Source organism: Salminus brasiliensis, chromosome 17, assembly GCF_030463535.1.
Source record: "Salminus brasiliensis chromosome 17, fSalBra1.hap2, whole genome shotgun sequence".
Classification (NCBI taxonomy): Eukaryota; Metazoa; Chordata; class Actinopteri; order Characiformes; family Bryconidae; genus Salminus; species Salminus brasiliensis.
Window position 1 is genome coordinate 5,418,471 of NC_132894.1, and position 18,742 is coordinate 5,437,212.

General features: G+C 40.4%; 1 protein-coding gene across 11 annotated transcripts in view; it reads left to right on the top strand.

The window, feature by feature from the left end:
• The window catches only part of LOC140537666 (uncharacterized), a 184,446-nt gene that overhangs the window by 91,721 nt on the left and 73,983 nt on the right, over positions 1 to 18,742 (top strand). The window lies entirely within an intron of this gene.

Here is an 18,742-nt window from a genome sequence, read left to right on the forward strand (position 1 = left end):
TAAAATTTGGGCACAAATGTTGTTTTTAACTGTATAATTTTTTTGTAAGTCTGGAGTGCCACTGTTCTGTATCCTCCTGAGACCCGGACTTTTGCTTGGTGTTCTCCAATTTGGGATTAGCAGGACCTAACAGGTATAAAAACTAAACTTAATCTTTGTTGAAGTTTTTTTTTGCAAAAAAAACTGTCCATTTATGAGGCCAAAGGGTCAAAGTTTTAAAAAATTAAGAATCATGATGCAGAGAGGCAGAAATGTACTGTCCCCATATACATAGACCCATACACCATACACCATACACCCATGAGTTTTCCTGCTCCAACACCCCTGATTAGGTGTGTTTAATTAGCTAATTACCACAAGAAAACACTATACAGATATGCCGGACAGTAGAGTTTGTGTATTACTGTCATATCAGCAGCATGTCTTTTATTATCTGGACGATTTCCTACACTAAACCCTGTGTGTAGTTTGTGTGTGACTGTGGGAAAGTGCACGGTGATGCAAGTCCATGGTTCTATATAGTACTTGGGTTCTTTAGTATGTATATAGTATATAGGGTTATATATAAATATAAATAAATATATATAGTCTAGAAAAGGTTTTCCACCAAATGTGAAGAACTCTTGAACCAGACAAAGAACAATTTAAGCATCCAAAGGGTTTCTTAAGTTGTCATAGTTTGGTATATAGGACGGTGGAGCCAGTGTCTTTAGCCCCTGAAGAACCCTTGAAGAACATACTGGAAAAGGGTTGCTTGCCTGGCATCAGTGGTTGAACACTTCTATGCAGAATCATCTACGATATCTACGTTCTTTTTGTATATTTCTACCAGGGTGAAGAAACCTCGAACCAGGCAAATAACAATGTATGCACATAAAGTTGCTACAGTTCTATATCTAGAACCATAGTGTTTAATGAAGAACTGTTGAAGAGCATGCTGGACATAGGTTGGCCGATTCGTAACTAGCAGTGGAGCCATATACAAGAGGTTTTCATTGTATTTGGAGAACTGTTTGACCAGGCACGGAACCAATTTAGTGCAGGGTTCTAAACAGGGCTCTTTATGTTGTTATATTTCTATATAGAACCACTGTCAATGGTAAATAACCCATGAAAACATACTGAAAAGGGTTTCTTTGAGTCCTTAACTGTAAAAAGTGTTTTTTATAGATTCTTTATAGAAATATCTTCAAATCATATGGTTCTCTAAGTTGTCTTGGGTCGAACATATACCATTATTAAATATAAAGAACCCTTAAAGAACATGTTCAGTGTGTAGTTACCATGGTTGTTTACGTTGTCCTATACTTTCCTTGTTATATCACTAATATCCTCAGTATATCTAGAACACTGAACAGCTCAGATTGTACAGTAAAGACTAGAAATTAGGCAGGAGTGTAACTAGTAACTACATAACCTGCCATTATCGTGTTTATTAAATATGAATAAAAATTTTAAATTTTCATAACCGTCCACATTGTATTAAGCTTTATTACACTTTAATAAGTCTTCCTAAGCTTTTATAAGTTTTATTACACTTTAATAAACCTTACTAAGCTTTATTAAGCTTTATTACATTGTAATAAGCCTTAATAAGCTTTATTAAGCTTTATTAGACTTTAATACACCTTGCTAAACCTTTAAAGCTTTATTACACTTTAATAAGCCTTACTAAGCTTTATTAAGCTTTATTACATTGTAATAAGCCTTAATAAGCTTTATTAAGCTTTATTAGACTTTAATACACCTTACTAAACTTTTAAAGCTTTATTACACTTTAATAAGCCTTACTAAGCTTTATTAAGCTTTATTACATTGTAATAAGCCTTAATAAGCTTTATTAAGCTTTATTAGACTTTAATACACCTTACTAAACTTTTTAAGCTTTATTACACTTTAATAAGTCTCACTAAGCTTTATTAAGCTTTATTACATTGTAATAAGCCTTAATAAGCTTTATTAAGCTTTATGAGACTTTAATACACCTTACTAATGATTATTAAGCTTTATTACACTTTGATAAGCATTACTAAGATGTATTAAGATTTATTACACCTTAATAAGCCTTAATAAGCTTTATTAAGCTTACTTACACTTTATTAAGCCTTACTAAGATTTATTAAGCTTTATTACACTGTAATAAGCCTCAATAAGCTTTATTAAATTATTACACCTTAATAAGCCTTACTAAGATTTATTAAGCTTTATTACACTGTAATAAGCCTTAATAAGCTTTATTAAACTTTATTACACCTTAATAAGCCTTACTAATATTTATTAAGCTTTATTACACTGTAATAAGCCTTAATAAGCTTTATGAAGCAGTAGTATGTGTTAAATAGACCATTATTTTGAAGCTTTATAAAACTTCATGAAGCCTTATTACCAGGTTTGTGTAACAGTCTAATGAGATGTACTAATCTAAACCTTATGAAGCAGCAGCAGAATATTATTATTTGGCTGTATTTACATTTAACGAGATTTATTCAGTTTTAAAGCCTGTTAGGCTTTCTTAAGCTTTTTAAACTATATTGCACTTTAGTACGCTTCATAAAGCTTTAAAAAACATCAGTAACACTTGTATTGTATGGTTATAGTTATGTGTAGCTGCTGTGTAAAAGAAGGTAAACTGCATGCTGGATGTAAACACACTTGGCCAGTAAAGCCAGGATTCTAATTCTGACTGAATATGGTAACATAGCTTTAGGTGCATCACTGGAGACCAGCCCAGGCCTCTTGGTGGGGGTTTGGAGGATTGCATGTTGGGGTGTGTGTGTGTGTGTGTGGAGCTTTGGCTGCTTTTTCTGGAAGGAAATCTCTGTTCCAGAAGCTGCCAGGCAGCATGGGGGCTGCAGTGTTTCTCCTTAACCCCAAAATCCCCCTCACACTCTTTCTGTCTGCTAGTGCTGTCCATGAACACACACACACACACACACACACATGCACACACACAAACACACAATGGAGGCACTGTATAAAATTTGTTTACCATTAGCTTAACCTCAGTCCTTTGCAGTGTGAACATCACAGAATGCTTGAAGATGCAAATGAGCCTCTATCCAATCACTAAACCCTGTTATTACATTTAGGTACTTACTTACATAGAGCAATGCTTTTGATGTGATGCTATGATGAAATATTGGTGCTTATATGTATTTTTTAAAGGCAGGAATGTATTTGTATAATGACGATTATATTATATATAGTATATATATTCTATACATACATACATACATACATACATACATACGTGTGTATAGCCCTTATATAACACATACGGGACATATTATTATCTATAAGTATTTATATATAATCTTAACTATTTAAGATTATATTAAGATTAAGTATTTATTATATTAAGATTAAGTATTTATATATAATCTTAACTCAACAGAAATGATCAAAATAGACGATATATATATATATATATATATATATATATATATATATATATATATATATATATGTTAAGAAAACCTTCTTAACCCTCAATGGAAGTCAATGGAAGTCATTATGACAAATTTGTATTGGGCTAGTAATCATAAAATATCTAAATTCAAATGGAAAAAAGTTAAAAACAGTAAAAACATTAAAGTTTTCATGGGATACATATCGTGGCTGTCCAATAAAAACATGTATCTCCAAAATGATGATTTTACAGAAGAAGGCAAACATGGTCTGACCTTTAAGTGGACATAAAAGTGTAAAATAAGAGCTTTTTCCAGGAACATTTGAGCATTTCTATTGGTCCATTCATCCAGTGTACAGAACAGCTACAGGGTTCAAACCATGGAGAAATCTAAAAACAGCCAAAAATGGAGATACATGGTTTTCATTGGGCAGCAGCGATATGCATGTCTATACCAGATATAAAAACAAACACAAGCACACACAAATAACACACACACACACACACACACACCCAGACACTCAAGCATGTGCTCACTCTTCCTTGAGTGGTCCCTGCACTCTGGCCTGGCCCCTGTGCGCTGGACTCTAAAGTTTTCCCCTTCCTTGCCCATCATTGTTAGTCAATTATAGGGTGGAACTGAACTAGAAAATCTGGACCAATCTAGCAATTAGTGCACAGGGTCTGCAGTGTGGAGCGGAGGAGCCCCGGCGGCGAGAGAAAAACCGGCCCTGATTGGGCACGGACAGTGGGGTTTAGTGCTGCATGGGTTCATCCTAAAGCGTCCCGCGTCCTGCCCGGCCGGCTCCGAGAGGCGCAGAGTGCCGCGTGGCTGGAGCATTCCTTTTTTCCTCCTTTTTTTTCTCCAGCCCTCCTTTTGTGCGGCGGTGTGTTTGTGCTGTTTTTTGCCTTCCCTGCCTGTTCATTATCCATTTCAGCCATTACGTGCACTCAAAGTGAGTGGAGGTAACAAAAGAGCAAGTTGTCGGCAGTGCAAGGAAGGGAGGTTTCTCTGAAAAGAGGGAAAGGATGTTAATGTGCTTACAGTGATGGTATAAGCCTGGCGGACAGTAAAATGTGCGGGTCTTTTATTTCGCCCCGAACGGTGAAGCCCATCAAGCATCATCTCTGTTTGGATGCCTGGTTTTAAAGCCGGATATTAAGTCAGATTCTGACTGCCAGCTAAAACCACGTGGCTCGGCACGGCCAGAGCACCCGGCACATAAAAATTCAATATACGGGCCTATTTTTAACGCCATGGTGTCAGTTACTTTTGCACAAACAGGCTTTCATGTGATGTACAGCATTGAATAATTACATAATATCACCATATCCCAGCCTAATGACAACATCACGCTCAGTGCAGAACTTACAGAGACTGTACATCCAGCTCCTGTCTGATCAGAACATGTGATACTGCAGAGCGCTCCCTCATGAGCTTCAGATTAATGTAGGACCTGCAGCACTTCAGTGTGACTGAACGTGACTGATCCTGACTGAACGTGACTGAACGTATTTTGGTGATATAATAAAACATTGTGAGCCGCTTCTGCTTGTTCTCGGTTGGTGTTTTATGATTCATAATCTCAGTGAGCTTCTGATCAGCTTTAATGTGTGAGATGTTCACTTTGATCAGCTGATTTATAGAGTGTGTGTGTGTGTGTGTGTGTGTGTGTGTGGTAACTTCAAAACAATACCTTGTTTACTTCTGCGACTTCAAAACTGCATTAAGACATTAATGTCCAGCCCATCACAAGTGAGATGCAGCCAAACCCTGCTTGAGCTTTTTGTTATGTATTTAATTCTAGCATATAATCATAAAACACAGCAGACTGTTCAGCCTTCCTGGATGTGTGTGAGAGACATTATCTCATAACAAATACTGAGCATTTTTTTATTTTATTTTAATTTTAATACTTGAACCCATTGAATTGCATTTCTATTATTCCGTTAATAAAGTTAAAGACTTATCAACTAATACAAATGATTCATAATCTACTATGAATTATTTAGTATCCAAAATGAAATATCCAGTATTTACTAGGAGTTATTTAATATGTACTATGAAGTATTTCATTTCTACTATGTATTACTCAGTATCCATTATGAATTATTTAGTAACAACTATTAATTATTCTGTTTCTATTATGAGGATTTTTGTATTTACTATTACATTTTAGTATCTATTATGAATTATTCAGTATCCTCTTTTAATTATCCAGTATCCACTATGAACTGTGAACTATTCATTATCTGCTACTAATTATTCAGTATCTTCTCCAGCATTTGCTATTAGTTATTTAGTATCCACTATGAATTATTCAGTATCTACAATAAATTACTAAGTATCCTCTATTAATCATTTAGTATCCACTATGAATTATTCAGTATGTACTATAAATTATTTGGTATGTACTAAGAATTTTCCAGTATCTACTAGGAATTGGTCTGTATCTACTCTGAATTATTCAGTATCTACTCTGAATTGTTCAGTATCTACTCTGAATTGTTCAGTATCTACTAGGAATTGCTCTGTATCTACTCTGAATTGTTCAGTATCTACTCTGAATTATTCAGTATCTACTCTGAATTTTTCAGTATCTACTAGGAATTGCTCTGTATCTACTCTGAATTGTTCAGTATCTACTCTGAATTGTTCAGTATCTACTAGGAATTGCTCTGTATCTACTCTGAATTGTTCAGTATCTACTCTGAATTATTCAGTATCTACTCTGAATTGTTCAGTATCTACTAGGAATTGCTCTGTATCTACTCTGAATTGTTCAGTATCTACTCTGAATTGTTCAGTATCCACTCTGAATTGTTCAGTATCTACTCTGAATTATTCAGTATCTACTAGAAATTACTCAGTATCTACTCTGAATTGTTCAGTATCCACTCTGAATTGTTCAGTATCTACTCTGAATTATTCAGTATCTACTAGAAATTACTCAGTATCTATTCTGAATTATTCAGTATCTACTCTGAATTGTTCAGTATCTACTAGGAATTGCTCTGTATCTACTCTGAATTATTCAGTATCTACTCTGAATTGTTCAGTATCTACTCTGAATTATTCAGTATCTACTCTGAATTGTTCAGTATCTACTAGAAATTACTCAGTATCCACTCTGAATTGTTCAGTATCTACTACGAATTACTCAGTATCCACTCTGAATTGTTCAGTATCTACTAGAAATTACTCAGTATCCACTCTGAATTGTTCAGTATCTACTACGAATTACTCAGTATCCACTCTGAATTGTTCAGTATCTACTCTGAATTGTTCAGTATCCACTCTGAATTGTTCAGAATCTACTCTGAATTATTCAGTATCTACTAGGAATTACTCAGTATCCACTCTGAATTGTTCAGTATCTACTAGGAATTACTCAGTATCCACTCTGAATTGTTCAGTATCTACTAGGAATTACTCAGTATCCACTATAAACAAATATGTAAGAGTGTAGACCTTGCAGTTTAAATTGTTAATTTTCTTACAACATTAGATAGACAGATACACGGATAGACAGACAGAGAGACAGAGAGACAGACATATAGAAGGACAGACAGACACACAAATAACATCTTTTGATCCACATTTTGCTGCTTCTGTAGCTGAGAGATCCGACAAAGTGCAGAACAATAAGAAAGACGACCTCAGCTGAAACAGAATATCTGCTGATAGTCTGACTGGTTTGGATAGTGGTGTGTGCTGTGTGTGTCCGTTTATACTGTGTGTGTGTGTGTGTGTGTGTGTGTGAGTGTGTGAGTGTATTTGACTCCTGCAGTGTTAACAGCGGTGCTGATCAGCAGACAATAGCGGCCCAGTTAGCCGCGGCTAATTCTCCCCCCGTCCGTCTCTTCCTGCCCAGACCTCACCTCCCACCAGCCGCTTTTGTTTTTCCTCTTTTCCTCTGCCTTTGTGTCCATCCCTCCATCCTCTCCTTCCCCTTCTCAGCCCTGACTCTCAGCTTCTTTTGATGACGTGATACTGTAGCCGCTGGTCTCGGGGAGTTCAGAAGACCCTTATTACTTTACTGCTCTGTGAGCAGCCTTAAAGCAGCAGTTCAGCTGAAAGGCTAATGTTTCCTCCCTTACCCTGAATGTAGTGGATCAGCTTAGACATGTTTGGTGTCTGAAGTTTGTCTCCTTAGAAAACGTGCACTGGAGATACACTGAAGCTAATGTAGCTAAGAGGCAATGAAAGCTTATGTACACCAGTAAGCATGGCGCTAACTGCTGGTCTAAATGATCACACACTGAATTGTGTCTGTAACATCAGTCCAGCTTGTGTTTCTTTCTAGCTACATTACTCATATACATTATTTGTCCAAAAAAAAAAAAGTTTGTGGACGCCCCCTTCTAATGAATGCATTCAATTGCTTTAACTTGCACCCATTGCTGACACAGCTGTGCAAATGCACAGGAAGTACTGCCAGCAGAATAGGACTCTCTGGAGCAGATAAACATGTGAAGCTATTGGCACCATGTCTAATGCCAGGCGTGGGCTAAAGAGGTATAAAGTTCTCTGGAGCGATGGATGATGGTGCTCCATCTAGTACTTACTAATCCTCACAGCAGAGCTCCTCCAAAATCTAATAGAAAGCCTTCTTCCCTGGACAGTAGAGACAGTTACTTTAACAATAGCATGATCAATTCTTTTTTTAATGCCCTTGATTTCAGAAGAAACTAAATGAGCAGGTGTCCCAATACTTTTGTCCATATAGTGTCGCTCCACTAGGTCTCATTTTCACCAAACTATCGCTGCAGTGTTCGCACTGTATTGTAACTCCAGTCAACTTTCCATGTGGGTTGTGGGGAAAGTAGGCCTAACTCAGAGATCAGTTCTGAACTCATGGACTGTCCCCAGCCTTGGCCTTCAACCAGCCCTGCACTGGGAGCTGTGTGGAGCGCAGTGATGTTGAAATAAAAGAACAGATTTCTTTCAGCAGAACACAATGCAGTGTTTAGACATGATCTAAGCCTTACTCACACACACACTCACACACACACGCGTACTTCCAGCCAAACGCCACAGATCTGCGAGTGCCATAGGAATTCATTCTGGCCATCCAGCGCTGCAAACCGCTCCCCGCTGACCAGCAGCAGCAGAGAGAGAAACAGGATTATAGGGAAAATCACATAACCAGTTAATTGAAGAACAATACCTTTATTCAGAGGATTCTGGACGTGAATCTGACGCTGCCGTGCTGCAGAAACATCAGCAGATTTCATACAGCTGTAATGGGGGGTTGATGTAAAATGGTCAGCCTTTTGTCCAGTGTAGATAGAGGCTGTAGAGTAGCTCTGATTGTTGGAGCAGTTTTATACTATTTGCTGCTGTAGAGACTCTTAGCTATTAGACTAAAAGTTTGGAAAATGACAAATTTCAGAAGTGTTTAGCAGTGGTGGGATGCAAACCCATAGGGCAGATATATAGCTTTATAAATCTGCCCTATGGGTTTGTGTCCCACCACTGCTAAACACTTCTGAAATTTGTCATTTTCCAAACATTTTGAAATAAAAAAATATATAATTATTTAATTAACTTCCTTGTCAAATATAATATATATGTCTAAAAATATTATATATATATATATATATATATATATATATATATATATATACCATAATATACCATAATATATATTATTAAATATATAAACATATTAAATATATATATATATATATATATATATGTGTGTGTGTGTTTTAAATATTATACATATTACCAAAATACTAATACAAAATATTAAGTGTATATATATATATATATATATATATATATATATATATATATATATATATATATATATACTTAATATATAATTTCTTGGGTTAATTGGCAGCACAATTTTAATGTATATTCAACAAGAAAATAAATAACGAAAGAATATATATATATATATATATATATATATATATATATATATATATATATATACATATAATTTTTTTATTTAGTTATTTATTTTCTTGTTGAATATACATTAAAACTGTGCTTTTAACCCACCCGTTCATAACTCACCCAAGAACTAGCAATGCTCCTGACACTATCCAATACTATCATGCTAACGAATCCATTCAGCTACATCACACACAGCTTGTCTAGTCCCTGTAGAGAAGTACTGCCAATAAAAATCTACTGGAGCAACATGATAAACATCAGATCAACATGAACCCAGCGGCATCATGCTGCCATATGCCAGGCGTGGGCTAGAGGGGTATAAAGCCCCCCAGCATTGAGCTGTGGAGCAGTGGAAGAACTGTGTTCTCTGGAATAATGGACAGTGGTGCTCCATCCTATACTTCTGTGATGAAGTGGGGTGGTGATCATCATCCAACATCTTTTTTAATCCTCTTGATTTTGGAAGAAATAATCAATGAGCAGGTGTCCCAATACTTTTGTCCATGTAATGTATTTTCGTTACAGAATTAAAAATAGCTTTAGATGGAGAAAAAGTATACAGTGGACATGTACGCAGTATGTCAATCCAGAAAGCCCAATACTTGGAAGAAATAATCAATGAGCAGGTGTCCCAATACTTTTGTCCATGTAATGTATTTTCGTTACAGAATTAAAAATAGCTTTAGATGGAGAAAAAGTATACAGTGGACATGTACGCAGTATGTCAATCCAGAAAGCCCAATACTGGGGGCCTTTATACACCTCCCCCCCCCTTAAGGCGACACTTGGCATTGGGCATGGGGACCTTAGGCTCATTTATTGGTCAGTGCTTTCCTGTGGAGATTATACAAGCACTGTGCAGAAGTACTGTGCAGCACCTACTGGACCTGAGCAGTGACTGTAGGAGTTAATTTAACAGTGGTGGCAGTTTATGGTGTGTGTGTGTGTGTCTGTTCAGTATTGTAGACATTCCTGCTCTCTCTCCAGGGAGTCTGTTAGTGCCTCTTGTCCGCAGGGTATGGCTGAGCGTGTGTGTTCCCATACAGCAGGGGTCAAAAACAGTTGTTTAATTTAACTTTCCCACTGCAGAGTGTTCTCCATTCACAAAGAGCCTAACTGTCAGCCAAATCAAGATGCATGGGTGTGATTCACTTCAGGACCGGTCTCTGCAGAAGCTCAGATGGGTCACATCTTTCCCAGACGGACGGGACGTGAATGGAGGCTCTATGTGTTGGGCGTTTATTAAAGCTGTGAAACGTCAATTTGCAGATGATGGATTGATCAGAGACATTTCACATGATGGAGGCCAGTGACGGCTGGCACAAGTGTTCACGTTGTAGGTTGAAGATTCATTGACGACGTTGGTGGTAGTTGGATAGAGAACAGCTCTGAGGGGAGCGAAACTGAAATGGATGAGACACACTATAGGTCCAGATGTTTGTGGACACCTGTCCATATAGTGTTTCTTCTGAAATTAAGGGTTTTAATAGGGGGTTTGTCCACCTTTGCTGCAGTAATGGCTATTAATCTGTTTGGAAGGAGTTACACTAGATATGTGAACATTGCTGTGGGGATTCAGCCTCTCGAGAGCATCAGTCGTTGGTCAGATACTGACGATGTTGGATGATTAGTTCTGGCACTCCAACTGATTCTAAAAGTAATGGATGAGGCTCCAGCTCCACTGCTACACGGCTCAATGCTGGAGGGCTTTGCTACAAATGGTTCTCTGAGCAATGCCATAGATCAGGGGTGTCCAGTCTTATCTGCAAAGGGTCAGTGTGGCTGCAGGTTTTCATTCCAGCCAAGCAGAAGCACATGTGTTTAGCTGTTTGAAGAAGCATCTGTCGATGAAACAAGTGGAATTAGGTGTGCTACTAATCGCTTAGGCCACACTGACCCTTTGTAGATAAGATTGGACACCCCTGCCATAGAAGAACCACTTTTGGTTTCGTAAAGAACCCTTTTGTTCAAGATTTGTGAGTGTGAAGAACCTTTCAGTTGGAGAAACAGGCCTTCGATCAAGAGGAGGGAGTTCAGTAAGTAAGAACCACCCATTCTTTCACTATTGTGTGGACAGGCAGACTGCATGGCTAGGTGCTTGATTTATACCTCAGTTGCAGTGGGGCTGAATAAAACACCCGAATTTAATGATTAAGAGAATGTGCGTCCCAATACTTTTGTCAATATAGTGAAGGAATAGTTTTTTAAGCCTTGTGTAGCACCTTTATTTTTAAGAGAGCATCCATGCTTTGCACTGGGCATGGAGACCTTTCTGCACTATGCTCTGAGCTCAGCCCTGACCCCGCTCTCTAACTTTACCTGGTCGGGCACTCGGTGGACGCTGAGCTGCTCTCTGTGAGCTGTTCCTCCTAAACTCTTCCACTGTTCAATAATAATACCACTCACAGCTGATGGAGGAAGATCTAGGAGGGAATGTCCAATTTTCAACAGCTGACTTGTTGTTGTTGGTGCAGCGGTGACTCCTATTACATACAGAACCACGCTGGAGTTCAGTGAGCTCTTCAGAACCACCCAGTCCTTCACTAATGTGTAACAAAGGCAGACTGCATGGCTAGGGGCTTGATTCTATACCCCTGTGTCCTGAATGGGACTGAATAAAACACCTGAATTCAATGATTAGGAGGTGTGTCCCGATACTTTTGTCCATGTAGTGTTCATGTTATGTCCATGTAGTGGCTAGAGCAGCTGATTCCACATCGTGGAATCGTTTGGTGTGTCCGTCTGGTCTGATATATTTGCGCTGGGTTACATGGGTTGGGGGGTCTGTGACAGCAAGTGCAAGTCCCTGTGTGTTTTTCTGAGGGCTCCTTGTAGCCGGGGGACCTGAGAGGGAGCTTTCTGCTGTGATTCTGTCTGATGATAAGTGAAGCCACCGCTGGGCTTCGGGGGAAATGAGTGCCATTACCTGGACAAAAACACTGTCATTTGGGTAAAGAATGAGCGCCGGCGCGGTTCAGCCCGGGCTGCGATACGGAGCTTGATATTACAAAAGAGGGGGCTGAGGGGACACTGCAATTTACGTGGCGGAGCTCCGAGGAGCAAGCTAACTGCGGCGTAATCAGCAGGCCAGGGGCTTCTCAGACAGCACAGTGTGCTCTAAGACGGCTAAGACTTTGACACACTTGGGACGACTGCAGCACCACAGAGCAAACGACTGCTGCTGATAGAGCGAATACTGAAGAGTAATACTGTATGCTTGCAGGTTTTGGCTCATAGTGAGAAGTTAGGCTTTTACTAGGCCGTAAAACGATGCAGTTATTATGAAGAGTATAGTAAAGTAGAGAATAACAGTCTTTTACAGACAGTAAATCTCTAGTGTTCACTTAACACCTGCAATGTTTGCGTGAACCCAGCTGGACACAAATGCGCAGTGTGCTGGGCTGCAGAGTATATCAGAATATATATCAGAACATATAATACAGAAGCCTGCCTTATAAAGCCCCTTAAAGACCCTGGGAACAGATATTGATACACTGATTTTTCTGTAAAATACTGAACGTGGGTGTTCAGTGAAGCGTTCAGTAAAGTTTCAGTAGAAAACAAAAGTACAACTATGATAAAACACTCCCCAAAAATCCCGAAATACACTCCTCACACCTCTCTGAGAACGGTCTGGGCGTGGTCTCAATATCACGGGCTAACAACATTTGGTCACGTTACCATGGCAACGCATTTCACTTTGATCTGCAGTTGTGATTCACAGATCTTTAGGGTTTACTGAGGTTCTGATATCTGGAACCGAGTTATCCGCCCATAATCGAGATACAAGCTCGAGCCTTTCAGGGAACAGAGGGCGGAGCCATGTGCGATTAGTCAGGGGTCTGCTCACTTTTAGGATCGCCCAGTCCACATGGAGAGGAGCGCAGTACTGGTGAAATACCGCAGAAGATCTTCATCAGACATATTTGGTACATTTACACTGGGGGCCCTGAGGAGCCAGATTAACTTTATTATGAAGGAAGCTCTGATTTAGGTTCCCAGGGGCTTTAAAGGGCTACTCCAATGATTCAGAGTGGGTTTGGTGTAAAATTGACCCTTTCTGACTACCTTGCAGTGGTGGTGATGGGAACCAGGGGGCGCCATGCGGACTACAACACAAATATAGCCATTGAATTATTTGCTATCCAAACCCACCAATGAATAGGTGGGTTCCAGGTGGACACAGGTGGGCTCTGAGTGGGTTTGTACATATGTTGTTACTGGGACCCAAGTGGGCCTCATTGTTAAGCCCTCCTGGTCTCACCACTGCCTCTAGTGGGACCCTGGGGGGCATCCATATGTGGGGCCGACATGGAACCCATGGACAAAATGTTGCTCTTCAGACGCCTGGTTCCATCCACCACCACCGTGAACCACTCTGACTCATTAAGTATCTCTAGAACGGAGCGTTTCACACCAAACCCACACTAGATCGCTTTGTTTGCATCCCACCCTTTAAATTATGAGGAGGTTTAGACAAATCAGCGGAGTTCCCCTTTAATATACAGTATCCCGGCCTGCGTGGCGTAAGATAGCTGCGCTACGTGATAAGCTCCACATCAGTGCATCTTACAGTGCTGTGCTGCGTTTCTTCCTCATCTTCCAGCCCCAGCTACGTCACCGCTGCCTGGAAAGTCTTAATTTTAGCCCAATTTCCTCCCGTATAGAAAGAAAAGTGAATTAATTGAAGCACTTTGCTAATTGACGGCGTGTGGATTGGCTCATTTAGGCTGGCTGTGAGTGGCAGGAAGTGCTCGTGTGATCCCTCCACTTGATGTTCCTGTGAAGCGACGGCCTGCGAATTTCAGCTGAATCTCCAAATCAGCCTCCACATCTGTCATCTTCAGGGTTAAAGGACACAGATGGCCGAGGCGCTGGCATGTTACCAGGGCCCGGCGCGCGAATGCGGATGCCAGGATGTTGAAGAGGGAAAGTTCTTGTCTCTCCGTCGACCGTCGTCTCAGGTCTCCCTGACACCAGATGTTCCTCGAACGTTGCGCTGAGTGACATCTTATGTTGTCGCAATCTTGGTTTTTAATCACTCTCATTTATCCAAATGGGGCTCCAATAGAAGCTCTGAATAGGAAATTAGCCGTCTCTGCTAACGCTCGCGTCAAGCTAAATCATTTTAAGGCCCTGACATCGCATACATAAACTTTGCTTGGTATCGCGCAGCCGGAACGGAGGCGAGCGTTTGATCACGGCCGATACACTGAAGCTGCAGACACTAATCGCGCTGCTAAGTCCGTTTGTTTTGGCGGCCGGCTGAGAGTTTGGACTTTAGAGGAGGATACGCTCGCTCGTCATTACCATCTTCGGTATTAAGTCCATTTAAGTGATAATTGAAGTTGGAGGGAGGATGATAAACTCCGCATGGGCCTTCAGTGTCCATCCTCAGCCTCAGTAAACGATATACCTCATGGTGTAAATATGGGGGCTCGTATTTCATTGAAATTTGAAAGCATATTAGTGTTATCCCTTCCCTTCAGGCAATTGGTCTTTTATGCCTGCCGATCCTCGCCGCTGATAATGTTAAGTGGAATTTGGCTCTCATATCGCCCGCCAAAATGGCTTGAACCGCTAACGCATATGAATATGTAAATTTTTGTGTGCGGAAATCTCCCGTTTTGCAGAAAGAATGACTAATCCGCCCGCGAGATCTTTAACTTAAAATTCACATCACAGGCCTCATATTTAGGATCTGTTTTGCTCTCAGACTGAGACATTTGAATATGGCTAAATTACGTTTTTTTTTTCCCCCCCGCTCAAATCTTCTCCAGAAATTAAACCCGGCCTGGTCTCAGATGTGTCCCCGTGATGCATTTGATCAAATTCACACAAATCATCATAAATACATATTTAGTGCCATATATTATTGGAGGAAGACCTCCCTGACATGTAAAATAGCAGCACTGTAGTGTTGGTTTCCTGCTTGCTCTTAATTGCATGCAGGGGTGGATTACTGGATTACTGACACAGCCAGCGGGGGCAGTTAGGGCCAGTGGGGGCCAGTGGGGCTCGTTCCCAGTGGCCTCTTAGACCACAGAGCCTAGGATGACTCAGGTATTTACTAAAATGTGTACCAGATATAGAAATGTAATGCATAAGTAGCTCTAAAATATGAACAGACGACTTTATGTATGTGTTATTATGGGCTACATTACATACTTTTATGGCCAAAAGTTTGTGGACACCTGCTTTTCCAGAGTTTCTTTCAAAATCAAGGGCATTTGCAGGAGGAGGTGTGCTCCCTTTTTACTGCAGGAACAGCTTCTAATCCTCTGGGACGTCTTTGCACTAGGTCTTGGGACTTACTTTGAGGAGGAGCCTCAATGAGGTCAGGTGCTGATGTTGGATGATCTGTTTGGAATGAATGACCCCCCCTCTTCAGTGCTCGAGGCTTTATACCATTCTGGCCTACACTAAAAGTATGTCAGTATTTTGGGTCTTGGGGTCAGTTTGTATAGATAGACATAGGCGGTGTTTAGGTCAGGCTACTGGACGAGTTTGTTGTCCCTCCTCCTTCTCCTCCCCCTCCTCTTCCTCCTCCTCCCAACACACCAGATTCAACTCAACTGCTGTGTTGTGGAACCATATTAGGAGTAGCTAGACATAGCTAGAGTTCTGTATTAGTAGGAATTAGTAGAAATTCTCACTCTATGTAAAACAGTAATGGTCCAAACTAGAGATGGACCCATCAAGGTACCGGTCGAGGGCGGGGCTGCTGCATTAACCTGTTGTCCCTCATGATGAAATCTACTTTGTTTATTGGAATCAATCACCAAAATATGGATCACATGATCATCTAACCAGCTCTTAGGATCAGCTAAATTATCGGCCCATTACCAATTGCATAATTATTATTGTATTAGCCATGCTCTTTTTGGGTGGGTAGACGGCACTCCCCTCTCCTCCCTCCCCTTGTCGCTCCCATTGTGATGCTGGCCGTCTATTGGCTGATCTGGGGGGATCTGGGGCTTTCCTCCAAGCGCGTAGACTGCCTAGAGATGCTGCATCAGCTGTGGATGACTAGCCTCCACCCTCCTAGTGTCGGAAGCATTGCAGGTGATGGGGGGGAGTATCCTAGTGCATGGGTGGGTTGGTTAGTTGGCTCAGCTAGGACAGAGGTTCAGAAAATACTCATAAATATGGATGAAGTTTTCATTATAATATATATACTTTTTCTATCATGTTCATGCTACAGTTGGAGTGTGGTGGGCCTCCAAACATGCTGCTCCCAGGGGCCTCCGTCTGCGATTGCGCGTGTCTACATCTCACTCACATTTGCCGTCCAATTCAGTGATTCAACACAACGATGCTTTTTTTTGTTTGTTTGCTTGTTTTCCCTTGTTTTGTTTTCCTCTCTGGAACGGTGCACCAGCAGCGCACTGGTATCTTCAGCATCATCTCCTTCATCCATTCTTATGTTGCTCAGTTATGAAATTGTCTCGCCAATCCACCGCCGTATCACCGCAAGATTAATCAACTAATGCACCGCATTGTTATTCAGAGCGTAATTTAATTACGCCTATTGTTCCCCGCGAGTTGTTAAGAAATGAAGTTGCATTTTTTGAAGTTTTATGGTTTTGCTTTGAATGTTGCCGAGACGAATTGTCACGCGATCTCCGCCGGCCTCAAGCGGGCGCCAGTGTTTAAGCAACCCCCCCACCCCCACCCCCCTGTGCAATATTTATTAAACGCCGCCTTTGCTGTTTCCCAGATAATTTCCAAACGCCTCAGCAAATGATCAAAATTTAATTAGCAATATAAATGCCAGAAGGAGCACATTATGTACAATTGTCTTGCTATCTTTCCAGAAATTAGTCTTTTAAAATGAATTTGCTGTATTAATCATCTTAAAAATATTTTTGATCACTGAATTAATAGTTTTCCATCCTGTTTTTAGGTATTCATTGACATAGGTGATTGGTTCTTAATTACTACAACGGCCTCTTCCCATTCTCTCTTATTAATTCATGTTTTCTGGCGCAGTCCCAAAAGGCAGCCTTGCCCTATATCTTCTAATTACTTCTGTAATTGAATTTGCTCACTGTTTCTGGGCGAGTTTTTTTCTTCTTCTTTTTTTTTCTTCTTTTCCAAGCCGCTGTTTGTTCCGGGGGTTTATTGTGTCTTTGTATGTCAGCCCTCTCCGCAGACAGAACATGCCAGGGCCTCTCGTCGCTCATCTCTCATTAATTTTCCAGAGCCTGCCTCCACTTTATTTATTTCATATTACCTGCAGCGGCTCTCGAGCCCGAGCGAGCCGCGCCGAGGAAATTAATTAATTACCAAACGGTGAAACAATTACCCTCGGCCTCGCCGCACACACTCGCTCGCTCCAGCCTCCGCCGATTTCAGGAGGACCTTGAAGTGCCATCGCAAATACAGGCCTGTGGTGTGTGTGTGTGTGTGTGTGGAGAGAGCGGGACTTGGTCATGGCCTGCGGTTTTAGCATGTGTTTGTTTGTATGTGTGGAATGAGTGTGTATGTGTGCGAGTGTGAGTCTGTGATGTTTAACACAGTGTGTGTGTGTGTGTGTGTGTGTAGATTGGGGCATCTGTTACTTTGGGGGGTTGTTTCTTTTAATGTGTGAAGAGACTGAGTGTAAGTGCTCTGCAGTTCCTACAGCGGTGTGCAAAATGTTTGGCGCCCCCGGTCAAATGGCAGGGGTTGTTTATCCTAAGTAGGCATAAACTGCAAACTTTAATATGGCTTAATTGAATAACTTTTCACAGTTTAGAGGCAGTTTCTATTTATTTGCTGAATTTCACAATTCATAAACTAATACATCAAAGCTTATCAAACATATGACATATTAAATATGTGTTACTGTGCCTTTAAGGCTGAAATATGTAAATTAGCGCTCTTCTACTCTATTGGACGCTTTGCACTGTGCCTTGTCTCAAAAAGCAGTCTGAGCTGCAGCGTTCCTTGTAACTTTAGCATGAGTGGGCGGGGCTAACCTGCTGTAGGCTGAATAGGCGTGTCTATGTAAGTGAGCTGTTATTTGGGACATCGCAAACACAGCTCATTTCAAACGAGCTGAGTATCAAACTCTTGCTGTAGCACAAAGTGAAGGATGGGTCCTTTAAAAGGTCCTTTAAAAGATCAGCCCATGGCTCGTGCTCTTTGGGGACGGGTACCATTGCAATGAGGTTTATTAGTGTAAATTACGAACTTAAGCGTGGTGTTTTTCGGCACATTCAAGAGACAGTTGCTGTTCAGTTACTTGTTTTACATTAAAATTTTTATTTTAATAAGCTGCTTTTGTGACGTGACAGCATCTTTGGAGGCTCACCACACTCTTGTAGCATGAAAATGAATAAATAATAATAATAATAATAATAATAATAATAATAATAATAATAAAACTTTACTTTCTGTGTCTGTATTTGTTTTGGCCTAAAAAAATCTGTCTTATA